Source organism: Anomalospiza imberbis, chromosome 37 (assembly GCF_031753505.1).
Source record: "Anomalospiza imberbis isolate Cuckoo-Finch-1a 21T00152 chromosome 37, ASM3175350v1, whole genome shotgun sequence".
In the NCBI taxonomy this organism is placed as follows: domain Eukaryota; kingdom Metazoa; phylum Chordata; class Aves; order Passeriformes; family Viduidae; genus Anomalospiza; species Anomalospiza imberbis.
In genome coordinates this window covers 104,047-130,605 of record NC_089717.1, presented here as the reverse complement: position 1 = coordinate 130,605, position 26,559 = coordinate 104,047, and the positions used below count along the sequence as shown (strand labels likewise).

Here is a 26,559-nt window from a genome sequence, read left to right as displayed (position 1 = left end):
AAGGGTGTTTTGTTTTTTTAGGATCTATTTAATTCCAGTGATCTGGAGCTAGGAGAAAGGGATTAGGAAAAGACTGTGTAAGAGTGTGAGAAAGATCTGGATAAAAGCCATAAGATAAGAAAATAATGGGATTGGGAGAGAGCAGAGAAATTCCCAAGGCAAGCCCTCTGGGCTGCATTTTAGCTAATTGGAAGAAGATTGCTGGCTCGAGGGGTGTCGAGTCCAAACGCACCCTGGTAAAATACTGTAGCCAGTGGTGGCCTTTGTATCGTCTGGAAAACGGAGCCAGATGGCCCCCGACTGGGAGCCTAGATTATGATACCTTATTGGAACTAATGCTATTTCTTAGACGTGAGGGTAAGTGGACTGAAGTTTCATATGCAGATATGTTTTTCTCCCTCCAAAATCACCCTGAATGGCAGAGGGATTGTGGGATCAGGGCCCCTTCTGACCCCCTGGTATTAGCCCTAGAAAGGGAAGGCAAAGCTAATAGGAAGCAGCCTAAACGATGTTGTAGCACCTGCTCAATAAACCAGCGTTGCACACATCGTGATAAGGTTTATCAAGCAGAAACACAAAAGCAGGAGTTGTTGGATTTATTTGTGTCACCCCCTGAGGAGCAAAGGGGACTAAGGGGAGGAACAGGTTCAGCCCCCTTGGAGGAGAGACAGGCTGGACCGTCTGCTCCCCCACCCACCTCTGAGTTACAGACTATATCGTATCCACCATTGCCTGAGAGTGATAGTGATGACGGTGCAGGCAGTCCCATAGCATCTCGGACTAGAAAACAAAGGAAATCATACAAGACCCATTAAGGGAAGCAATAGGACCTGAGAAGAAAAGGGTGTTGATAAAAGTCCCCTTCTCTACAATTGATTTAGAAGGTTGGGAAAGAGTTGCCAAAAACTATAGAAGTGACCCAATAGGAACAGCTAAAAGGTTAAGATACATGATTAAGCAGCATAACCCAGACTGGTCAGATATTCAGTTATTGTTGGATGCATTGACAGACACAGAAAGACAGCTAGTTTTAAAAGTAGCAGGAGACTTGGCAGAAAGCTTTTGCAAAGCAAAAGAAGTGGATGTTAAGAACTTCTTTCCCCTCCAAGACCCAAAATGGGACCCAAATGATGAGGAGCAAATAAAAAAGTTACGTCACTACCAAGAATGGATAGCAAAGGGGTTGGAGCGGGCCATCCCCAAGACTATAAATTGGTCAGCTTTATATGCAATTAAACAGAATCCCTCTGAAAGTCCTTCTGAGTTTTTGGATCGCTTGAAAGACACAATGCGTCGTTATACATCATTAGATCCTGAATCAGAGGTAAGGATACAGCAGCTAGCAAGTTTATTTTTAGGGCAATCTAGTCAAGATATCAGGAGGAAACTTCAGAGACTCCAGAGGGGAGAGGAAAGGAAGTTGGAGGTCTTGCTAGAAGAAGCATGGAGGGTTTTCAGCAATCGAGAAGAAGGATATAGGCAAGGAATGAGAAAATTAATGGCTGTAATAAAAGAAGAAAATAAAGGAGGACAGAGACAAAGACCACCTAGGCAAGGACCACCCCGGTTGGGTAAAAATCAGTGTGCAAATTGCAAAAGACTTGGACACTGGAAAAACGAGTGCCCTGAACGGAAAGGAAATGGGAAAGGGAACTGGGGAAGGGAGGTGGTGGTTGCTCACACAGAAAGTAATTGAAGGGGACCGGGGGACCTTACCCCAGGAGATCCGCTGGTTATAAAAATGAAACTGGGGGAGGAAGGGAAAGAGGTGAAATTCATGGTGGATACAGGAGCAACATTTTCAGTTTTAAACAAAGCTCTGGTGCCAGTAGGGAATGATTATGTCAGGGTCAGGGGAGCAACTGGCCAACCTGAGATAGCATATTTTTGCAAGCCACTCAAATACAAATATGGAAAACAGTGGGGCATCCATAAATTCTTATACATGCCCAATTCCCCAGAGTCTCTCCTAGGGAAAGACTTATTGGAGAAACTGGAGGCAACTATTTCATTTAAAAATGGGGAAGTTATTCTGGAGGTGAATGAACAAAAATATGTAGAAGTGCTGAGCTTAATACTGACAACCATTAAGGCTAAAGAAGAAATTAGTGAAGAGATTCTGAATCAAGTCTTCCTGGGAGTATGGGCCTCCAACGTACCAGGGAGGGCAAAAAATGCACCACCAATACAAATTAGGCTCAAGGAAGGAAAACAACCAGTTAGAATTAAGCAGTATCCCTTGAGGAGAGAAGATAGAGAAGGAATTAGCCCGATAATTGAAAATTTCTTACAGCTGGGGTTATTGAAAGAATGCCAGTCCGATTTTAACACTCCTATCCTGCCTGTCCGCAAACCTGATGGGACATACCGGATCGTGCAGGGTTTACGGGCTGTTAACAAGATCACTAAGGATCTCTACCCTGTGGTAGCCAACCCCTACACCTTGTTGACATGTTTAACACCAGAACTAACTTGGTTCACTGTTTTAGATTTGAAGGATGCTTTCTTTTGCCTCCCTCTCCATGAAACCAGCCAGAAAATTTTTGCATTTGAATGGCAAAATCCCAAAAGTGGACGCAAAACTCAGCTCACATGGACAGTTTTACCACAAGGCTTCAAAAACTCGCCCACCCTGTTTGGAGAACAACTCGCAAAGGATTTGGAATCCTGGGAAGCCCCACCAGGAGAAGGCAAAATGTTGCAGTATGTAGATGACATCCTCATAGCCACCCCCACAGAAGAAGGGTGCGTGGCTTGGACGGTAAGCCTTTTAAACTTTTTGGGGCTCCAGGGATATAGGGTGTCAAAGAAAAAGGCTCAGGTGGTAAAACAGAAGGTGATCTACCTGGGGTATGAAATCAGTGCTGGACAACGGACTTTGGGGAAAGAACGCATAGAATCAATATGCCAAACCCCAAAACCTCAGACGATAAAGGAACTCAGAACATTCCTGGGTATGACAGGATGGTGCAGACTGTGGATATACAACTACGGATTGCTCATGAAACCTCTGTATTCACTCATTGCAACTGGAAGCAGAGACCTTCAGTGGACAAAAGAAACCACACAGGCCTTTGGTCAGCTGAAAAAGGCCCTCATGTCAGCTCCAGCTCTAGGACTTCCAGACGTGAGTAAACCATTCTTTCTCTTCTCTCATGAGAAACAGGGAATTGCCCTGGGAATACTGGCAGAGGACCTGGGCCCATACAGAAGGGCAGTTGCTTACCTTTCTAAACAGCTAGATGCAGCAGCGAAAGGATGGCCAGGTTGCCTCAGAGCAGTGGCCGCAGTCGTACTGAACATTCAGGAAGCCCGTAAGTTCACCCTGGGCCAGAAGATGACTGTGCTAGTGTCTCATACAGTGTCCTCAGTCCTAGAAACCAAGGGTGGCCATTGGCTCTCCCCACAACGATTTCTGAAATACCAAGCTATCATGGTAGAACAAGATGATGTTGAGATAGTGGTAACTAACATTGTCAACCCAGCTTCCTTTCTCAGTAGGAACCAAGGAGAACCAATTCATCACGATTGCCTGGAGACCATCGAAGCCACTTATTCCAGCCGCTCCGACCTGAAGGACACCCCTCTGGATGATGCGGAAACCTGGTTCACTGATGGAAGCAGCTACGTCATCAATGGAAAGCGACATGATGGGTATGCAGTTACCACATCAAGGGATCTAATCGAATCAGGACCATTACCAGCAGGTACCTCCGCACAGAAGGCAGAAATAATTGCCCTGACTTGGGCATTAGAGTTATCAAAGGGAAAAAGAATAAACATTTATACAGATTCAAGATATGCATTTGGAGTCGTGCATGCCCATGGGGCTATCTGGAGAGAAAGAGGACTATTAAACTCACAGGGAAAGAACATTAAACATGCGCAAGAGATACTACAACTATTGGAAGCAGTCCAACTGCCTGAAAAGGTGGCAATCATGCACATTAAAGCACATCAAAAAGGAAACTCAGAATTGGAGGAGGGAAATGAGCTGGCGGACAGAGAGGCAAAAGAAGCAGCAAAAGGTGAGGTAACAGTGGAGGGATCCTTAATTCCTGATGGCCAAATCTCCCTAGAAGGTAAGCCAGTGTATGATAAGAAGGGCAGAAAGCTAATTGAAGATGAAAAGGGAACGTATAACCAAGAGGGATGGGCTGTTATAGCAGAAAAGAAACTAGTTATCCCCTCCCATTTATTATGGTCATTAGTAAAAGAGGAACATCAGAAAACACACTGGGGAATTGATGCCCTGCATAATTACTTGACTGGAAAAATCATTGCTAGGAACTTATATGCCACTGTCACTCAGGTAGCCAGGCAGTGTGAACTTTGCCTCCAGACTAACCCTAAGAATACCCCTAAACCAAAACTTGGCCAAATTGGAAAGGGCCATGGACCTGGTCAGCAGTGGCAAATTGATTTTTCAGAATTGCCAAGAAAAGGGGGGGTATTGATATTTATTGGTACTAACAGATACCTTTTCAGGATGGCCAGAGGCTTTCCCAACCAGGACTGCAAAAGCTCGGGAGGTAACAAAGGTGCTGTTACAAGAAATAATACCATGCTTTGGAGTTCCAGCCACAATATCCTCAGTCAGGGGACCTCATTTTATTTCTAAAATAGTACAACAGGTCAGTCAGCTTCTGGGCATAGATTGGGAACTTCACACACCATATCGCCCCCAGTCAAGTGGCCAAGTTGAAAAAATGAATAATTTGATTAAGCAACAAATTGTGAGACTAGGGCAAGAAGTTAATTTGCCTTGGCCCCAGTCTCTCCCACTAGCATTGTTGCGACTCCGAACTAAGCCCAGAACCAAAACAAAGCTGAGCCCCTTTGAAATGCTCTATGGGAGACCATATGGTGTACAGAAGGGAATATCCACCCAAATTGGGGAAGAAAGGCTGGCTGTTTACATGGTGGCCTTAGGTAAGCAGCTCAGAGAAATTGAAAAACACGTGGCTGGAACTCAGAGCAGAGGGCTAGATGGACCAGTGCATGACATACAGCCTGGGGATTATGTGTATGTCAAGTCTCTTACAGAAAAGACCTTGGAGCCGCAGTGGGAAGGACCATTCCAAGTGCTTCTCACCACTTTCACTGCGATTAAGATCCAGGAGCAGAACACCTGGATTCACCACTCTTGAGTAAAGAAAGCTCCTGAGGCCCCTTGGAAAGTAACATCGGGTGATAATGAACTGAAACTAAAATTCACTCGAACAAAATGAGTATATTGTGGTCGGGGGTGTTTAGCAATTTAGGTTGCAAAAGTCTAATCAGGAGAATTGTTTTGTTAGCAACCCTAATCACAATCCTAGAACTAAAACTCACCTCTAGCTAGAGTAATGCTGAATGGCCTTGGTCCCAAGCCTTTACTTGTTACACTGGATCCATGGGAAAATACTCTGACATAAAAAGTCTGAATCTATCAACTGTAGTCATGCACAGAAACCAAGCATACGAAAGACAAGATTGGCAGAGACAAAGAATATGGTCACTTCAAGGAACCATAGGAAAAGAAATTAGGATAGGGTGTCGGATGATCAATGGAACCGATCATAGGAGAGCAACCCAAATTAGTGTTTTAACATCTCCCACGGACAGAAACTGGGAGGTTTGTAGTCGTTCAAGTGAAATAGACTGTTGGTGTAACTTTACATTAATACAGACTGTTGAGGTAGTTTGTCTCTGGGCCCAGGATACCATTGGGCTCTCCTTCAAGTTTAAAATAAATGCCACAACTGAGCCCATGATCCCAGCCCAAACCCAAATCACACCTCTTGGGCCTGGACCTGAAATTTACAACATCGGCCCATATGTAATAAGAAATACAGGCCAACAGCAGTTATTGTTTAACCCAGAATGGTCTCTTAAGTGTGTTGAATTACTAATGCAAACTAACATCTCTGAAATTCAACCAGCCTGCTCTCCCTTTTTAAAAACGTCCTTTGAGGGTTGGATGACCTGGCTGCAGAAACAAGCATATACTGGAAGCAGAATGCGAAGAGATCTGACTGGAATATTAGGGACAGGGCTGGGAGTCCTAAACGGAATTGATTCTGAAATATTAATGAACAAATTAGCCACTGCAACAAGTGATTTAACTAAATTAAAACAACCTTTACAGTCATCTTTGTTAGCACTGGGAACCAGTCAGTGGCAGGTCTCGAGAATACTGCCAAGGTTGAAAAAGGCAGAGGACCAAGACCATGGATCAATCATAGATGCACTTGCTGTGGTTCAGGATAATGTGTCTCTGGCCTTTAGCTGTATACAGGCACAATTATGGTTGCAATCAACAGCTGCCTCAATTATAAGGGAAGGAAGCGAAGGAGCCTTTCCAATTGAGATTCGAAAGGCCGTGTGGGACAGCGCTATGGATTTTGAGAAGAAATTTCAGTCTTGGTGGACTTTGGTAAACTTTACCTATGACTCGACTGACAACGTAGTTACTGCCTTTGTGCTCACCATACGCAATGCCATAGTTTATGTTATTCATCCTATTATAGCACTGGGACTGAATCATGAGCAGTCAGTGCCCTACCCTTCAGAGCACAGGGCATGGGCATGGAGAGTGGGTGAAAAATGGCAAACTGTGAATCTAGAATCTTGCGTTACCCGGGAACAACAGGGGTTCATTTGTGAGAGTAACACAATCGATGCTCAAGATATATGTCTTGATACTGAACAAGGTGTTTGTCACTTTGAGATTCATCCGGATACGAATCAAAGGACTGTACTTGTATATATTGGTCAAGGTTGTGTATGTTTGAGAACTGCGTGTACTTTTATAGAAATAGATAAGGGTAATGTAACTTTGCTCGGTAAGAATTATCTTAACTTTTGTATTTGTAACTTTGTTAGGATTTAAGGGTGTGACTTTCTGTATTTGGCACCAGTTGTGTCTCATCAGCTAATTAATGGCAACAGTAAGATGTACCACAGGTTGTCACCCATGCCTATTGGAATGAACCTCACTTTAATTAGACAATTAATCAAACATCAGGACCTTGTCAAAATTCTAGAGAATATTCAAAAACTGGGGAGAAAACCTTAATTACTGTCCATCATGACATAAAAGAAATAAGCAAAGTTCTGCAAACAGTGAAACAAGATGCAAGTCGCAGTTGGTAGGATTCACTTTTTGGATGGTCGCCCACTGCAACTGGAATCCTAAATACATTATGTCACCCCATTATTGTTTTACTAATATTAGTGGGTATAAGTTTAACACTATCCTTTGTGATACTCATTTGGAATTGCAAATTGTTACAATGAATAACAATACTAACCTCTTTATCCTAGATACATGGTAAAGCATTGGGAGACACATATCGTAGAGATTGGAGCTTGTACTAAGTAAAAGAATTTACTATTTTACTGAAAAGGGGGGACTGAAACATGGGGTTAGAAGACATTAATCATAGAAATTAGAAGGTATTGAATAGTAATAGGCATATAAAATAATGGATATTTCTTAGGGCCACATCCTTATGTTACGTGAGAATATACCGTATCCTGGCCTATGGGAAAGGAAGAGACTACGTGCAGAGCAGCAAGGAGAGACCTGATAAGGAGAAGGAATGTATATGGAAAACAGGATACAGGGTGTAAAGACAACTGAAAATGGGGCCCCTTATGTTCTGGAAACCGATGGATCCTGGCCCCTGGCTTGGACCGTGGCCAAGGAATCAATGGGCATGTGCAAAGCAGTGGGGTCGAAAAGTCAGCCTGAAGAAGACCATTCTTACTTCATCCCTTTTACGACCCCTGAAGCCTGGGACGACCACCAGAGACAGCTGCGCAGGCGCAGAGGACCGACAAGCAGATTAGCATACAGAGCGGAGAGGGAGGGGAGCCAGGAAATGACTCATGGGGAAACTTAATGCATATGTCACACTCCAGGGGATAAAAGAACACGTGTGTAAGCAAGGGGCACGCATGTATTTGGGGAAATGTCCCACATGCGTCCGGCCGAATAAACATACCTACTTTAAAACTCACTCTGTCTCTGAGTTTTAGAGTCTAGCTCCGCATGTCAAAACTATATTTTACACACTACTTAAAAAGGATTAGTACAGTATTACAAAATAACCCTCCATAATACATATAGTATTCAATTTAATATTTGCGAAGAGCCAATCATAAAATATGCATTTTTCACAGCTTGGAGCCCTTCCTGCAGTCAGGACAGATCTTTGCCTTTTGTGCTTTTCATCAGAGGTGGGAGGGTGTTGCTGCAGCCCCCAGACAGGTAATAATTAGCATTGACTCCATGATTGCAGAAGGATGATCAATCGCTTTATTGTACTATACTATATTATTAAGAAACTCATCACCTTTACAGACAGTCCGATACACTCAGACCAGGTGTCGTGGCTTGACACGGAAGTGAATTTTTTTAGGAAGTTGGGGTCAAACCAATCAGTGGTCAGGTTTGGATATTGGCACTTGGAGTGACCACTGAAGGTATAGACACGCCTCTGAAAACACAGAGGGTTAAAAGCAAGCGCTCCCAGGGGAACTGTCTCTTTGGTTCTAGTCATCGGAGAGTGCAGTCTCCCCCGCCTAGCCACAGGCTGGGTGGGGGAGGGGAAGCCATGTGGCTTGGGAGAGGTAGGCCAGGGGCTGAAGGGACTGGAACCAGGCAGGCCCCCTGTGGACGGAAGGGGAGAGAGAAACTGAGATGCCTTTGTTCCCCCCTCCCCGCTCCTCCAGAGGGAAAGAGACAGAGAGCCTGAAGGCACCTGGAATTTGCTGGCAGAGGAGAAGGAGAAGGGGGGGAAGGTGCCCAGCCGTGGGAGTTGGAGTACTGGGCCTCTGAGATTTCAGCCGTCTGGGGAGTCCGAGACTTTTAACCCTTTCCTGGGAAATGAAAGCTTTGTAAAATATTACTCCTCCTTGATTTGAAAGAGAAGAGAGACAGTCTGGGACCTGAGATGTTAGAAGAAGAAATTTTAGGTGGGAAGAGATGATGGAGTGGCTTTTGGCTGGACTTTTCTTGTTAGCCATAGATTGAAGCAATTTCTCCTGTAACAGAAACAGAAACAGAAACTGCATTTTGAGGGGGATACAATGGTGAGCCAAGAGATGTGCTTCAGTGACTGCTAGCACAAGAATGGAGTGAAAAGAGAAGAGTTGAGGAGGGTGTGGTTGTGCCCTCTGTCTTCAGGAAGAAGAAGATCTCTGTTCTTGAGACCCTCGGCCCCAGGGGAGGAGAAAATGGCGGGGGGACTGTGGTCCCAAAATGAGAAACTGAACTGTTGTTTAGGTCCTTGGCAAAGCATCCTTAAAAGAGCCCTATGAGCAGTCTGTCCATGCACAGTGGTGAGAGCACTGTGACATGGAAAGGAGAGTGTCACCATGGCAGATTTTTCTCTGGGTGGTTGCCATGTGTGACATGGAAACACAAAAGGGTTGCAATTATGTTTCTTGGGGGTCTATAGTGCAAGAGAGACTTCTCTCTCCCTTAATAAACTGAGTATTGATTATATAAAGGATAGTAATAGTAATTAAGAATCCAGAGTTTTGTCTCACTGTAGTTTGTTAGAAATTAGGTGTGGGGAAGAGGAGTGTTTCAGAAGGTTTTCATTCCGAATTCTGTGTGTCTTTTATTATAGTAGTAGTAGCTTAATAAAGTTTTTTTCCCTTTGTTTATAAGTGTAATCCTTCTCTACTCTGTTCCCGATCACATCTCACAGCACTTTTTAGAGAAGGTGCATTTTCATGGGGGCGCTGGCATTGCACCAGCATCAAACCGTGACACCAGATTGATCAATCAATCCAAACACCATCACCAATGACCAATCAAGAAATCACCCTTTGGTAAACAAATCTCCATAACACATTCCACGTGTGCACAACAACAAGTGCAGCAAGTGAAGATAAGAATAGTTTTTCATTCTTTTCTCTGATCTTCTCACAGCTTTCCACAGGAAAATGCCTGGGAAAGTTGTGCCTGCTGCTCTCTGTGGAAAGAGCTGCTGCCACAGGAGGGAAGCAAGCAGCAGTGCAATTTTAGCGGGAGCAAAGAATTGAATCCCATTCTTAAACCGTGGCCCATGGAATCTGCACATCACAGCTGGTCCCAGCCCTGGTGGCCACGGCAACAGCCTTGGGAGAGGGTCCCTGGCTGGAGGCTGTGGGAACCTTTACATTGATGCCCAGGGACAGGACTGGAGGGAATGGCTGCAGCTGAGCTTGGGCAGATTTAGGTTGGATCTTAGGAAAAGCTTTTTCCCTCAGAGGCTGCTCGGGCACTGCCCAGGCTCCCCAGGGAAGGGTCACAGCTCCAGGGCTCTCTGAGCTCCAGCAGCATTCTCTCTGGGCTCTCTCCACCTCCAGCTGGAATTGTTGGGGTGTCCCGTACAGGGCCAGGAGTTGGACTTGATGATCCTGATGGATTCCTCCCAACTCTGCCAATTCTGTGGTTCTGCGATTGCATGACCCTTGGAATGGGACCAGAACTGGCCTGAGAAAGTGTCCATGGCAATCATCTCTAGCATTGGGTCTCCCTGGAGCTGCCAAAGGACCAACCATAGCAACAGCATCTGGTGATGTTTGCCCACTAAGGATCAGATTTGTCACAGGCCCTCAGAGGGGTTCCATGGGGACTTTCCAAGAGTCTCCAGGCTGTTCAAGAGCCAGAATGTCACAGGCAGAGACAGGGGCTCCATGGAGACCTGCCAGGGTTTTCTGGGGATGATAAATAACTGTGTGGTCTGGGACAATCACAGCCATTCCATCGTGGCATCCCAGGGGATTTTAAGCTGCAAGGGCACTGATCTGTCATAGGTACTCATGGGGGCTCCACGGTGGCATCCCAGGAGTCCCCAGGCTGCCAAGGAGCCAGGATGTCACAGGCACTCACAGGGGTTCCTGTCATAGGCAGAGTGGGAGCTTCTGGCAAAAGCTTTATTAGAGAAGGTCCTGTTGGGTCATGAGGTGCAGAAAGGACCTCCAACAGACCCAAAGCCCTCCAGGATGCCTAGAGTTTCTAAACTTCTGTGGCAGGAGCCTGGGAGAAGCTAGATTGAATCCCAGCCCCAGACTTTGTCGAGGGTTTATATGTATAGGATTATAAAGGTGTACTTAAATCTTTATAGAATTTGTCCCACAGGACTAAGGATAGCAAACAAGATATATTTATATAAATACAGATATGATTGATTAGAATAATGATTACGCAAAAAGATCTTAATCAGAATTATTTACTGCATAGTATAGGAGCTGTAACAGCTATTATAATACAGTGCCCAAGGAAGCAATTTTGAAGCAATTGTATTAAAGCAAAACCAGTTATTAAGTAGAGATTAATATCACCCCCCCAGACCAACGACTGTGGGCAAATCCCTTTGGCTCAGCCTGGAGCAGTGACCTTGAGAGGTGTCCCCACTGCAGGGAGGAATCTCCACACCCCACAAGAAGGGAAATGTCAGGAGGCACTGCTGTTAAAATTTGGGACAGGGCTTTTCTAGTCTGAAGTGCTGCCCTGTCAGTCAGAAGTGCCCAGGCTGGGCCAGCTCAGCTGCTCTGCAGCTCTCAGTGGTGTCACTTGGTTGTTCCTTTTTCCGGGGATTTTTTCCAGCTCTGCCACAGATTCAGCTCCCTCTCAGGATGCTGAATTTTGGGATGGAGGGGTCAAGCTGGATTCATAATTATTCACCCCAAAAGCAGCATGACACCCCTCCTTCATTTCCCACTGAGGGTTTACAAACAGGGACTTGTTGGAGTTGTTTGAACAACAGCCCCCGAGGTAGAATGTGGCTACAGAATGGGGACACATGAGAGCTTGGAGGATGGAGGGAACCCAGAGATGAGGGAGCATTAGGAGGGGGCACCCCTGAGAACTGGTCCTCTGAAACAGAGAGTTGGGGGAGAAGAGACCCCTAGGACTCACCAAAACCCAGGCACCCATAAATGGGGAACCCTGAAGACGGGGACCTGCAGGACCCCCAGTAGAACAGAAAGGACGCACCTAACCCTAACCCAACCCTAAACCCTCCAGGAAGCCTAGGGTTTCTAAACTCCTGTGGCAGGAGCCTCCTGCTCCAGCAGGAACTGCCTTTCCTGTGCCAGGAGCAGGGCAGGTCCCACTGCAGGAAAAGCCCCAGGCCAGCCCCAGCACAGGGAAGGCCTCGGGCACAAGGGCAGAGTGCCGTGCTGGGAGCTGTGCCAGGGAGAGCCTGAGGCACCAAAGGCACCTTGGGAGCAGCAGCTGCTTGCAGGGCACGGCCAGAAGCCTCCCACCAAGCCAGCCTGGTGGCCACCACTGCAGAGCTGCTGCCTCAGGGCTCATTTCTGGCTAGGCTCTGCTCCACCCCACAGAATGTGACCTCAGCATTGACTGTCATAGCTGTTGGGCCTGAGCCCTGCAAAGCCTAAAGGTCACCTGTGCCACCCTGGCTCTGTCAGCTTCTGGGGCAGGGGAGGGGGAAAACAGACACAAGACTGGGGCAGAGGAAAGGGGAGAAGCAGACCCAGGGGACAGGGCTGGAATGGTGATGGCTGTGAGGTCACTGCCACTGCCGCAGCCTGGCCGGTCCTCAGCAGACATTATGGCCAGAAGCATTGTGAAGTCACTCATCACATCAGAGATCTCACACAGTAGGAATCCCAGCCTCTGGGAGGGGGTGGCACAAACCTTCTGACCTTGAAGAATTTTGGGATGGTCCATCTACTTCGCTGAAAAAATTGCAGTTTTGTGCTACTCTCATAGTAAAATATTTCCTCCTTCCAACAAACCTAAATCCCCCCTCATTCAGTTTAAAGATACTGACCCTTGTTCTGTCACTGCAAGATTTGGGAAATAATAACTTTGTCCACTATGTATCCATTTTCACAGACCTTTGAAAGGATCCCAAAATCTCCCAAGACTGGGCTTGGAGGGCTATTCACATAACCAGCAGGTAGAGGCTGATGGCCTTGGGCTCAGTTGTGTGGAGACTGAGCACAGAACAGGAGTAGCCTGAGAGGGATTGAAGGGAGGTTTCATGTGGGAATCCTTAAAATCAGAGGGTTTTGGGAAAGCTGCAAAAGGCAGGCCTCAGAAACAGCAGAACTGCAATTAGAGCTAAGCGGTAGCCATAAGATTTGTCAGCAGAAAAGTTATATGAGATGTAGAAAGAAAGGACAAATAGAACAATGGTCTATGTATTAACACTTCACTAAAATAACTCCCTAAGTTATAGAAAAGTATATCTAGCAAGATATTAGGAAGTTCTAAGCTTAATAATGGATCTCTCTGCATTGTATTTTAATGCTTACAAGCAGGTATTGTATTCAAAATAAGCGAGCATTGTTTTAACCAAAGGTACATGTGCTTATAGTGGTTGGATAAATCTACTGTCAGTATGCTTTTGCTTTGTATGATTGGTCAAAAAAAATTTAACTGAGTTGTAATATTGAGTTCTTCAGCTGCGGCAGAGGTTGTGAGCTGCTGTCATCTTCCCATTGTCATAACTATATAATGAGATTGATGCTGGAAAATAAACAGCTCGAGACACATTCCACAGCAGTCCTGTCCCGTTTGTGATTTTGTACATAGACCCTTGTGTGGATATTCTCAGTTCAGTCAGAGAGAAAAAGAGAAGGTTTTCTAACCAGGCGAGAGCCTGGGAGACAGTTGGGAAAGAATGCAAATAATTCTCTAATCTCTCTTGTTGTTCACATTGTTTATAGATATGTTCTGCCACTGTGCGTCATTCACTGCACACCAATGGTGTGAGATGTTTTTACTCTAAGACCAATGAAATTAGTCCGCACGATGTTCTCTATAAATAGAGCGGTGAATTTGAAATAAATCGGAGTTCATTCTCTTTGCCTTTGACTTGGAGTAATTCTCGTTACCGTCCTGCTCTACAGCGACACCTGGTGACAGCTGTCATGAACTGCACCTACCCTGAAGGAACAGGGTCTGGTGGACCCCGACTGTTACTGCAGCCTCGGCTGAGGACCCGAGCCCCAGCGTCTTGCAGGGGTCGCTCTGCAGCTGTGGCTGCTTGCCAGGAGCCTGGAGGCTTCGGCCGGACACCTTTACCCTCCTGAGAGAGGTAACGCTGAAACCGCGTGCCTTCTGGAGAAGGCTTGGTCCTGTCTGGACTGCGGATCGGCTCTTAGAAGCGGAGGGCTGAGCGGGACGGTTTTCCCTGAAGTAGTGGACTGTCTGTCTCTTGAAGTGGACGTCTGCTAAGGAGGGTTTCCTAACAATGGGGAACCAGTTATCTATGGCTGAATGGTTGTTCTTGACTGCGTGGCGGACTTGCGCCCCTCACATAGGAGTCCAGGTCTCTGATAATAAGCTCGTCACACATTTGAGTCTGGCTCGGGACCGTGGATTCCTTGTGGACCCTAAACGCGCCTTTGATCGTAAACTCTGTCGCGACTTGGGCCGATGCCTCCTGAAGGAGATGCGCAAAAAGGACGCTACAGCGTCCATGCTGTTCGTAATCTAGGGGTGCATCTACACGGCCTTGCGTGGCAAGACCCAGAGAGGCAGCGGTTCCGACCGGGACATTTCGGGATTCCGGACACAGACCGCCCCGCCCGCACCGCGCCCGGCTGGGCAGACGCACCTCGCCTTGAGCGAGGTGCCGGTGCCATCATCCGCCTTCCAGGCGGGGTGCCTTTGCCTCAACTATCAGCTTCGGCACACCCGACATTGCAAGGACTGCACGGGGCGGCCCCGGACCGGGGGCCGCCGCCACCGCCCGCGGCTCCGCCCGCCGATTCAGCGGCGGCAGCAGCCTTGCCTTTCGCTCCACCCTCCGTTCTGCTCGGAGCGAGCCTGCCGCCGCCGCCGCCGGGGCCGAGAGAAGCCGCCGCGCTGCCGCGGTCATCAGCGCCACTCCTGAGAGATACGCCGCCGCCGCGCCCCCCCATCCCGGGACCCACATCGCCGCCGGCGCCGGACCGACCGCCGCCGCCGACCCCGGGACCGGCAGAGTTGTCGCAGCCGCCGCCGCGACCGCCAACGCCGAGAGACGCCGCCGAAGCCGCGCCGCCCGCTCCGCTTGGGCTGGCGGCGTGCCACGGCATGGGGGAGACTGCACCCCCCGCGCCGCTCGCTGCGGGCAGGGAGCGCCCGCAGGCGCCGCGGCTCCCGCCGCCACGCCGCCTGAAGCCGACTCATCAGCAGCGACTCTGTGATTCGCCGCCGGCAACGGCAGGCAGTCCTGTGCTGGACAACACATCCAGCCTGTTTGTTTCAGAGCCTGCATCCAGCCCATCACTCCCTCTGCTTCCCCCAGACTGCCCCGAGCTCTGTCCCACTGAGGCAGAGGCAGCGGGAGGGAGCACCGGCTTGGTCCGCAGCAGCGCCACTGCTGCTGGTACCGTGGCTGGGGATGGGGCCGCGATCCAGTCCATTGTATCGCGGGGCAGCGCAAACACACCGGGAGCGAAGAGCAGCCCCTTGTACTGGGCAGGCATGAATGGTGCAAAGGTCCCTAAAACCAGGGTGGAATTTTCTATTCCCGGGAAAACTTCCCCTGCCCGCGCCCCGCGCGTCCTGCTCCTGTTCGCAGAACGGGAAGAGCGGGGTCTCGAGAAGCTGTGGCTTGATCCATGGCCGAGTGGGGCGGGGGGAGGGCGAAAAGCCGGAGGAATTACCGGGGTTCTCGCAGCCTGGTGGGTGCGTGCACCGAAATATAAGGTTGGAAGGCGTCGCCCATCTGCGGGTGGCCATGGAGTGTCCCAGGGACCCCAGATTCAGGTGCCCCAAGTGATACCTATGAGAAGCTGGGGGAAGGGACCGAGCCGCGTGGATCTTGGCTCGGCAGAGAGCCTGGGTTCTCCGCCCCTCGGCCAGGTTTGGGCCGCTTGGCCCGGCCCCCTGGACCGGGTCCTCCGCCTCGCCGAGCACCGCAGGGTCCTAGAGCCCGCAGGTGCTGCTTTTTTTTTTTTTTAAGGCGGGAAGAGCTGTGTTTTACTGATAGTTCAAACTACTGGAAAGCCACGACAGCCTCGGCCCAAGTGATAGAATTAAGGGCTGTGGCCATGGAATTTCAGAGATTTCATGGCATTTCAGAGATTTCATGGCATTTCAGAGATTTCACAAGTGTTTTTGAATTTGGTCAATTTCACTCAATTGCTTTGAAAGCTTTGAGGATGCAATTTGGACCTGATTTCAAATTTGTCACTCAAGTTGTTCATTCATGGCATGACTGCATGGACTAAAAGCCTTGCATGATTCTTCTGTCAAGTGCACACACCTTGCAAAAGCAATTCTGATGAATGCCAACCAAGGCTTGACCTGCTGCACCTTACTGGCTGGGATAAATCCCAGAGGCCTAAAGACTTTGCAGCTGTGGCAAACATATATTGCTCATCTTGCCAGGTTCCAAATTTTGCTGATTTGGGTATGTGCACGTGTTTGTTAATACCTTCTTTTCTGTCATGTGGGCATCTGCTCACACTGGGAAATGGGTTTTGACAAGTTGGACTGCCAGTCCTTTGGCAGACTGACAATGAGTTGTTACTATCCTAGAGTTGGTAACTGATTTCTTGAAATTTATAATAAGAGTTTGGAATCTCTTCGACCGTTCTGAGCCAATATCCAAATTGAGGTTTTGATTGATTGGAGTTGATAAAACTCTTGAGCTGTGTTTGTTCTCTTTCTTGCAAGGGCCCTGCAGGAGGGCACAAACACTGCCTTTTTCTTTCTTTTTTTTTTTGTAAATAAAACAGAGGAAATGTGGATATTCTCAGTTCAGTCACAGAGAAAAAGAGAAGGTTTTCTAACCAGGTGAGAGCTGGGAGACAGTTGGGAAAGAAAGTAAATAATTCTCTAATCTCTCTTGTTGTTCACATTGTTTATAGATATGTTCTGCCACTGTGCGTCATTCACTGCACACCAATGGTGTGAGATGTTTTTACTCTAAGACCAATGAAATTAGTCTGCACCATGTTCCCTATAAATAGAGCGGTGCATTTGAAATAAATCAGTTTAATTCTTTGCCTTCTAACTTGGAGGCATTTTGTTCCCATCTTGCTCAACGGTGACAGCCCCTCACTTTCACGAGCCATGGCACCATCTCAGTGGTGTCTGGGTTCCATGATGCCATGCCATGTTCACAATTGACCCTTGATTCCATGAGATTCCATTGCATCACAATGTTTTCCTGGCTTCCATGAGGCCTGACTGTGTCACAATTGACCCTTGGTTCCATGAAAATTCCATGAGTCACAATAGTCTCCTGGGTTCCTGTCTTGGTTCAAAAGACAAGTATGTGTCAAATAAGGCATGAACCTTCCTGCAATAGATTCATGCCTTACTTCTTCCAAATTATTTTAACTTTGAAATTACTGGGCTTTCAGGCAAATACATAGGAAAAGGAATAACAGTTCTTTACTAATAGATATATACATAACAAGACAAACAACAATAGCAGTAACAACAACAACAAAACCAGAATCCCAGTAAAAGCCCTCTCTCAGCTGTCAAGCAACTTCCACACTGGTGCAGTTCCAGTCACAGCTGGCAGGGGCACTGGTGGCTCCCAGCTGGGCAGGGGAGGGGGTAATGATTGCCCCATGGCTGCAGGGAGGCAGCAGCCTCTCCAATGGCAGTGGCAGCTCTGGCAGCGGCAGAGAGAGAAAAGAGGCTTCTTTTGCCAAACCCACGGGGAGCAGCTGGCCTCAGTGCCACTCCAGGGGTAGCCTGGACTGTAGCAGGAATCTCGGAGTGGCAGCTGGAACAGCGGGGAGCAGATCCCTGGGGGCGGTGAATGAAAGCGTAGCGCTAACCCTGAAGCAGTGGCAGAAGCAGAAGCAGAAGCAGCGGGGGGTCCTGGCAGATGCAGGGTGTTGCACTAAAGTGTAGTAAAAACCCCTTAAGCAGTGGCAGAAAACAGCAGAGGCTGGGTGGGAGATTTCTCCCTTGCACAGCTCACTGGTGATGGCTGGTCCTGAGGCTGGGTCACCACGCAAAGGGAGCAGCCTGGTAGGGGACGGGATGCTCCCAGCCCTGGGCACCCAAGTCCCACCACACACCAGCCCTGGGCTCCCAAGTGGTAGAGGAGCAGAGAAGCAAGCTGGCAACCCTAGTCACAATGTCAAAGGAGAAAAAAAACCAAGAGGAAAAAAGCAAAAGGCCAAAACTGCAGGGCAACAGGATCTCAAATCAGGTGCACTGTGCTGCGTGGCTGCTGAGCCAATCACCCTAACCTGAAGGAAGAGCAATCTCTGGCCCCCAGCCCCCACAGGATCCCCAGCTGCCCCTCCACCCATTGTGATATTCCCAGAGCTGAGGAAGGGAAAGCAGTGACCATTCTGAACACAAAACAAAAAAAAACCAAAATGGTTATGGGATATGGACCATCCACAACAGTTCCATGAGACTGCGCTGTGTCACAATAGGCACTGGGTTATACCAGCACTGGCAACATCCCAGTGGCACCTGTGTCCCAGGAGGCCCCACTTTGTCAAAGCAGAGCTTTGGGTCCATGAGATTCCATGTTGTCACAAGGCTCTGCTGAGTTCCATGAGGCTGTGCTGTGTCACAATGGACACCGAGTTCCACCTGCCCTGCCAATATCCAAGTGGCGCCTGTGTTCCACGAGGCCCTGCTGTATCTGCAGTTGACACTTGGTTCCCCAAGTGTCTCAATGTCTCAATGGTGTCACAATGGTCTCCTGCATGCCATGAGGCCCCACTGTGTTGATACCTTAAAGAACCTAGAAATAAAGCATCACCTTTTGAAGATAATATTTGTATAGGAGGTAATATAAAAGCTGGTCTTTATTGGAGACCTTCAGGGGTAGATACGAAAAATGTCCACAAATGCCCATCCCCCTCATGGGGTGAATACAGTTTTACAAGTTTAGCAGATTAGCATAATTGACAAAAATCACTAATTAGGAGTGCACCTCTGGATCTTCTAAGCCTTCCCCCCTCCAACAGGACTGTACTTTGTTTATGAAAATTTGTCTTGAAGAGCTGGTTTTCACCTTGGTTTCTAAGGAGAACCAAGATAGGATAGGGGCTTTGAAATGTGTTTTGTCTTTTTGTGTAGGGAAATAATGAAGCTAAGCTACAATAACAGACTACAGAGCTACAAATGTAGCTCTATAGTCTGTTATTGTAAATGTGTAAAGAATGCAGAGACTGTATAAAAGAAAAAAGGCAGAAATTCTGCATCATTCCCTATTTTTAGAGACTATGTTGTCTAGTTTACTCCATATTTAACCACACCATCGTATAATACAGATGTCAGCTATACACTTTCTATTCAGGCCCAGTTCAGTAACCATGAAGTGAGTGTACTGAAGGTATATTCAAAGTTCAACAAGCCTTTTGAAAGCTACCTGGTGTAGAATTTGAGTTTGCTTTCAAATTCAACCAAATCTTTAATAATTCTTTCACTCTGATCTACAAAAGAACTAAAGTATTAATAATTATGTGGCTAATAGGAAACTGTGCAGATAACAAGCACAAAAAGAACAGTTTAAACCACATCATCCTAATTTGTGTCAGTCTCTGTTTTCCAGTTGTTTCAGGAGCAGAGATTTCTCTAGATAACATGACAAATCTCTGGAGCTTCTGCAAAGTGGGACTTCAAACAATTAAATCCCTCTGTAAGTTAATTTTCCCCCTCATATATGAATTCGTCCTGTGAAGAATATATATATAAATTTTTATATACATATTTTATATATCTATGGATATAATATATACAATTTGATATGGGCTGCCATGCCATATTTCATTAGGACTTATGTTGTCTTTTTGCTTTGGTATAGCAATAAATCACATGAGACTTCATTTTCTTCATGGTGAAAAAGCTTATTCTTTATTGAAGTAACTAATTTTTATACAGTTTTACAGACCTCATGTGTGACTCCAACTGGTTAGTTGTCGTGGTGTGTTTTGGGGGGACCCCCTGGGGTGTTCCCGGGGGGCCCCCTAAGCTGTGAGTTCACTGGTAGCACCACAGTTAGTAGCTTTCTTGCCAATTACTTTATTGGTCAGTAAGAAATATTTTACTTGTCCATCAAATCTCTCTACTCTTAAATTGTTTACATATTTTCTTCACTGGTTCTCATGGGATAGATTTAATGTTTATGCAGGTGCTAGTTGTTTTTCACCCAGGAATAAATTATTGTTAATGAACTGTTCACACTAGGATTGCTTTCACATGGGAACTTGCAAAGTGCTAGCTTGAGAAGGTCTGCCACTGATCTAACAGAGCAGGCCTGATTTTATGAGGCCTTTTTTTATAATTTTTCGACCTTACTGCAACATTTTGGTTGTATGTGGATTTTCAGTAAGGCTATGGGTAAGACTTGAACTCATGTCATGGATGTTTCCAACAAATTTTATTAATCTGTGTTTTGAGGGTTCCAGTCATATATACAGTCTTACCACTTATCTGGGGAGTGTAGGGAATTTATAGATCCCAAACAGTTCCCAACATTTGACTAACATTTGACCAACTCCAGAGGAATCCCAAACACTGGAATTATATGATTTAGAAAAATATCCACCACCTCCTTTTGTTATGTTGGTGCAACAGGGGTAAGCCTCAGACCGTCCACTAAAGGCGTCAACTAACACTAATACATACCTGAATTCTTTTTGGCTGGTAACTCAGTAGAATTCATTTGCCAACAAAGTCCAGGAGAATCCCCTGCATCTGTTATTGCTAACACAACTCTTTTGCTCATGTTTGGGTGGGTTCTAGAGAAGATTTCTCATTTGTTTATTACAGATTGTACAATATCCGTTATTTCTCTTTCTATTACTGCTTTCTTCAGATGTTTCAAAAGGTTTCTTGTTCTCCTGTGTCTTTTATGCTCTCGCTGAGGTGGGACTACAATCTGTCCCTCTGGTGTAACAGTCCATTCACTTTCTTTGATTTCAAACTTTGTGCCAGAAAACTGATGGTTCTTTTGATCAAATTTTGGGGCAAATCTTGAAAATTTTATTTCCTTCTGTGGCACCACTGTTAAGATGCCTTTTATTGATGCTTTTACTATTTTATCAGCAAAAAGATTCTCTAATTCAAGAGTTGCTTCCCCATTTTGATTAATCTTGCAATGCATAAAGGCTGCTTCTCTAGACTTCTAAATACTCTGTAGCAGTGCATGGATCTGTTCAGTGTGTTCAATTCCATGACCTTGAACAGTTGCCAGTCCTCTTTCTTTCCAGATGACTTCACCAACAACATTAAATGCGTATTCAGAATTAGTCCATATTTTTACCTTCTTTCATTCGCTCAGTCCTTGGCCTTTCTTATTCAGTAAACCATCCTAAACTATCTGTTATTCTCCACACTTTGCAAAATTCCAATAGATCCTTCTTAGAAGAGTGTGGCAAACAGAGTGATTGATGAATCACCCAGTGTTTTCCTAATTAGTATTTTAAAGACTGGAAAAAGGTCTCAGCTTTCAGCTACAAAAGTGACATCAGTTTTTGGACTCCACCTCTGCCTTCGTCCACCTTGGCTGTAGAAGAGTTGGAAAAAGAGATGAAAGGAAAAAAAAAAACAAAACCTTGAGAAACAACCCCAAAAGCAAATTCCCTCTCCACACCACGCCAGGACAGAATAAGTGGCCTAACAAACATTATGAAACAGATGGGATCCTATAAAATGTCACAATTTGGTTTTTTAGAACCCTGATTTTCCTGAAAACACACAAATACACAATTTCACACTACCAAACAAAAAGAGCTGCCTTTATGTTACCCTCTGTGGAGTCCTGGGACCATGGTTCCTCACCCCTCAGGCCACTGCAGGGAAATTCTTAAAAGTCTTCAGCAAGAAAGAATTCCTTGCAAGATGTTGTTGGTCCAGAGGGAGGCTGCCGGGTCCAGTCCCATCTGAGGTGCCAGAAAAACTGATGCCTTAAAGGCCTTAGAAATGAAATAACACCCTTTCAGATAATATTAGTATAGGAGGTAATATAAAGGCTGGTCTTTATTGGAGGCCTCAAAGTGGCAGATACGGAAGATGTCCACAAAATGCCCACCCCACCATGGGGTAAACACAGTTTTATAAGTTTAGCAAATTAGCATATTTGACAAAAATCACCAATTAGAAGCACAGGTGGTGAGGCACGAAAAAGTTCATTGGGAAGAGTCACTCTACCTGTGACTGGAGACTTCAGGCACACCAAACAAACAAAGCAACAACAAAACCAACCAAAATCCAGGCAATCAAACCAGAAATGAACCAAGAACTGTCCGTGTGAGTTTAGGTGCATGTGACAAAAGGACAGTAAGGGCAAGGATAAAAGGAATACAGCCTAAAAGCTTAACAGCACTCAAACTTAACAGGACTTAACTTATACCTTAACCTTAACTTATACCTTAAACGTAACAATTTAGCAAAGGAACAGCACTTAACAGTATTTAACCTCAGTTATGACTTAAAAATTTACAGAGGGAAAGTATTTAATTTAGCTTATAACTTATATTAAACCTGGAATTATGGTAAGGCTCTTCACAAAGCACTGATTCAGCAAACTAACCTGTCCAACTTCAAGTTAGACAGATTTTGAGAAGAAATCAGGAGAAGAGAGAGAGGGAGAGACAGAGCAAGAGAGAGAGAGAAGAGAAATATCCACAGCCATGGCCTTGCATCTAGTGCCATCTCAGCTGCTGTGGGACGTGTCAGTGTTACACCCCTGTTGGCCTATACCTGCTCTGGTCCCTCTTACAAGTGGGATTTTGGGGTGCCAGGGGCTTGGCAGCCACTTTGAGGGGGCTGGACCAGAGGCTGCAGTGGCTGGGGGTGGGGCAGCAACCACTCCACCTATGCAGAACTTGCTCTGCCCCCCCAATTCACACTGGAGATGTTTGGGGCCATTCATCATTTCTCTGCTCTCCAACACTGAGGCAATGCACTCTGGCTACAGCTCAGAGCTTGTGCCCATGGCAACCATCCCTGGCAACGAAGCTCCATGGAGCTGCTCTCAGAAACCCCCCAAGAATTGGCGAATACCCCAAAACCACTTCCAAAATGTGGGATGACCCAAGATCCCTTCAGGAACGTGGAATACCCCAGGGTTCCTCTTCCCTTCATCACGCCCAACCTTTGGCTTTCTCATTCCAGACCCTGCCACACCCTCCTAATCTCCATACCAACCCACCCCACTCCTCCTGGATATCAGGAGCCCCTTCCCAAGCCCTACTTCCCCCAGTCCATCCATCCATCCCAATCCCCTTCCAACCCCATCCCACCCTGAGGAGCTGTAAAATTGAATAGTTTTGGGCTAGGATTGAGCCATTTTGGGATAGGATTAAATAGTTTTAAGTGAGATTGAGTGGTTTTGAGAGGATAGATCTATCCCTCTCGGCTCTTCAAACATAAAATGATGGAGAAAATTCTTCCAAATACCCCAGAGCCATCAAATCCTCTGGAATATCTCCCAGACACCAAATTCCCCTACCAGTAAATAGAGGATAAATGGCAGTAAAATGGTGAGGTTTTAGGTGATAAAGTTGGAGCATCAGACAAAGTCTTCCTGCAGTTGGGGCACTTGTGGAGCTTCCCTTACCATTGCCTCTGTTGGTGCTGGGCCAAGTGAGACCTCCTGGAGAAGCTCTTCCCACATTCCTCACATAGGTAGGGCCGTTCCTCAGTGTGGATTCTCCGGTGGTGGTTCAGGTTGGAGCGATCCCTGAAGCTCTTCCCACATTCCTCACACCTGTAGGGCCGTTGCCCAGTGTGAATACGCCTGTGGACTGTCAGGTGGGACCTCTGGTTGAAGCTCTTCTCACATTCCCAGCACTTGTAGCTGTCACATACCCTGGTTTCCACACACAGGTGGTTGTGAATCTTCCTGAAGCTCTTCCCACATTTCTCACACTTTTTGGGCTGTTCCCTGGTGTCAATGCAATGGTGGACATTCAAGTGGGAACGCTGGCTGAAGCTCTTCCCACAATCGGAACATTTGTGAGGCCTCTCCCCAGTGTGGATCCTCTTGTGGCGGATCAGGTTGTATCTCCGGCTGAAGTTCTTCCCACATTCCTCACACCCATAGGGCCGTTCCCCAGTGCAGTTTATCTCGTGCCGGATAAGTTTGGATGTCTCTCTGAAGCTCCTCCCACATTCAGAGTGCTTGCAAAGCCTTTCATCATCATGGATCATCTCGTGACGGGCCAGGTTGTTGCTACGGCTGAAGCTCTTCCCACATTCTCCACACTCATAGGGCCTCTCCCCAGTGTGGATCCTCTGGTGGCGGATCAGGTTGGAGCTGTGGCTGAAGCTCCTCCCACATTCCCCACACTTGTAGGACTTCTCCCTGCTTTGATGGTGCCCAGGGACCACCAGGTCCGAGCTCTGGCTGAAGCTATGTTCACCTTCCTGGCACAGGGTGGGTCTTTCTTCCTCAGAGCACCCTGGGCTGTGTTTGGAGCCCCTCCTCATGTGGGATCTCCCCAGCTTTTCCTCCCCGTTGGATTCCTGTGCTGTGGAGCGGCTCAAAATGGCCTCTTTCATGAGGTCCTGCCATGGGGATTTGTCCTCCCTGGTCTCTATCCTCTGCTCCTTGTCTGGGGGAGGAAGGACAAAGAGAGGATAGGATTTGCCTCCATGCCGGAGGGAAGGGGCAAGAGATGCTCTCAATGCGTCCCTGGCAGGATGGCATCGGCAGCAGGGTTGTCCTGCAGGCAGGGGCCATGCTGGGCTGGGAGATGGAGAAGGAAAGAGGGGAAAAGGGGTGGTGACTTCCTCCTTACCTGCGGGGGGTTCCCAGGGCATCTTCCTCTTCCTCGCAGCCTCCTCCATCTGGCCAAGCTTTGGGAATGAGAAAACCTGGTTTTGGGGGTAAACAAGGTGTGAGTGCCTTGGGTTGGGTGTTCCTCCTGCCCAAATCCATCTCACCAGGTGTCTGGTGTCCATAAAGCCTCTAATAATCAAGAGTGAATCCCAAAAAAGCCTCTCCCTTTCTAATCTCCTAACTTTGAGGTTCTGAGATCCCCCTTCTCAGGGCTGCTGGAGGTTTCCCTCACTCTGGGGTCCTGCTTTGGGATGCCTGGGGGGTTTTGCGTGTCCCACAGGTCCCTTCTCCCTTGATTTTGCTTTGGCTTCCAGGGGTCCCAGGCTTCTCCCACTCCAGGCACTTGGGACTCACCACTCTCCTGGCACCCCTTTCATCTCCTGGACCCTGCTCATCTCCAGGCTGCCAGGGGATGACAAACAATGGATACCAAAACCTCCGGCCTTACAAATATTGGAACAACTCCATGCAGGGAGTCCTTGGAGCTCCTGAGGATTGGCAGAAGCCTTCCTCAACATGTCCTGCCTTGGGTCTTTTTGGTATGGCAAAACAAGCTCCTGAAGGTTGCTTGATTTGTGCTAAGACCAAGGTCTGAAAGACAGGTGTTAGCCAAGGAAGGCTGGAACCTCCCTTGGAATGGAGAATATGACCCCCTTCCCTTATAATTATTATAATTTTGAAATTAGGGGATGGAAAAGCGATTTCCTTTACAAACCCTCCAGGGCAGCCGGTCCCAGTACCCCCTCTGAATAGCGACAGGAGCTATAGCTGGAACCTCAGGAGCAGCAAGCTGGAATGGCAGGGCAGGCTCACCGGGGCAGCAAGAGAGAGGCAGCAGAAACTCCAGGGTCCTGCCTGAAGCTGTGAGGAGTTCGGGTGTTGGGTTACAGTCTGTCAAGAAGCTCTGAAGCAGCAGCAGAGAGCAGTGGGGCTGGGCAGAGAATCGCTCCCTGAGATTTCTCACCAGCAATGGCTGGTGTTGGGGTCCAGACTTGTGCAGAGGAGGCAGCCCCCGGTGGGGAACAGGGTGTTCCCACTCCTGGTACAGCACACACCAGCTCTGGGTTCCCAAGCAGCAGAGAAGCACAGAAGCGAGCCAGCAAGCCCAATCATAGTGCCAAAGGAAAAGAAACAAAAAGAAACAGACAGAACCCACAGAAGCAGCAGGATCCCTGGTCAGAGACACCAGTGGTATGGCCACTCCAACAGCTGGTCTGGAAGGAAAGGGGCTGCCCCACACCCTGCCCCCAACTCTCTCTGGAAACCCCAGCCTGGCTCCCACTCATTGCAATACTCCCTGAGCAGCAATCACCCCGGACACAAAACAAAACAACGAACCCAAAAAACTATAGATAAAAAACCATTCCCAAGACACCAAGTTAAAAAGAAACTTGCAAGAGGAGGGAGGCCATGGGCTGTATGTCCCTTCCAAAGATGCCAGGTGGATTTTACCGGAATGCCCCAAGTGGGAAAGCTTAAATATCTTCTGGTAATAGCATATCAGCTAACAGGGTGGTCAGAAGCATTTCCAACTGCTTCAGCAACTACAGGATCAGTTATTAAAGTATTTTTGGAACAAATAATTTGAAGATATAGGATGAAGGGAGCAATAGACTCAGACAGAGGAACTCATTTTACAGGAAAAATTCTTCAAGGGATTATGGCAGCTTTAGGAATACAACGGAATCTCCATAACCCCTGGCATCCCCAGAGCAGGTAGAAAAAAAATTAGTGAAGAAATAAAGAAACACCTTTTGAAGCTAGAAATATAAACCAAGATGCCATGGGTACGACTTTTGCCATTGGCTTTGGCAAGAAGAGCCAGACCCAGGGC

The 26,559-nt window shown here is 47.2% G+C and overlaps 1 protein-coding gene and 1 pseudogene across 2 annotated transcripts in view; both read right to left on the bottom strand.

Annotated features, from left to right (window-relative positions):
• LOC137464160 (zinc finger protein 436-like) overlaps positions 1-24,534 on the bottom strand; it is a 46,872-nt pseudogene extending 22,338 nt beyond the window's left edge.
• The window catches only part of LOC137464133 (class I histocompatibility antigen, F10 alpha chain-like), a 372,308-nt gene that overhangs the window by 291,661 nt on the left and 54,088 nt on the right, over positions 1-26,559 (bottom strand). The window contains exon 1 of one of the 2 annotated variants that reach the window (XM_068175460.1): positions 11,045-11,049. The exons of the other annotated variant lie outside the window; for it this stretch is intronic. The gene's annotated coding sequence lies outside the window, so the exon portion shown is untranslated. Of the gene's footprint in view, positions 1-11,044; positions 11,050-26,559 lie in introns of those variants that run through there. 2 annotated transcript variants of the gene reach the window in all.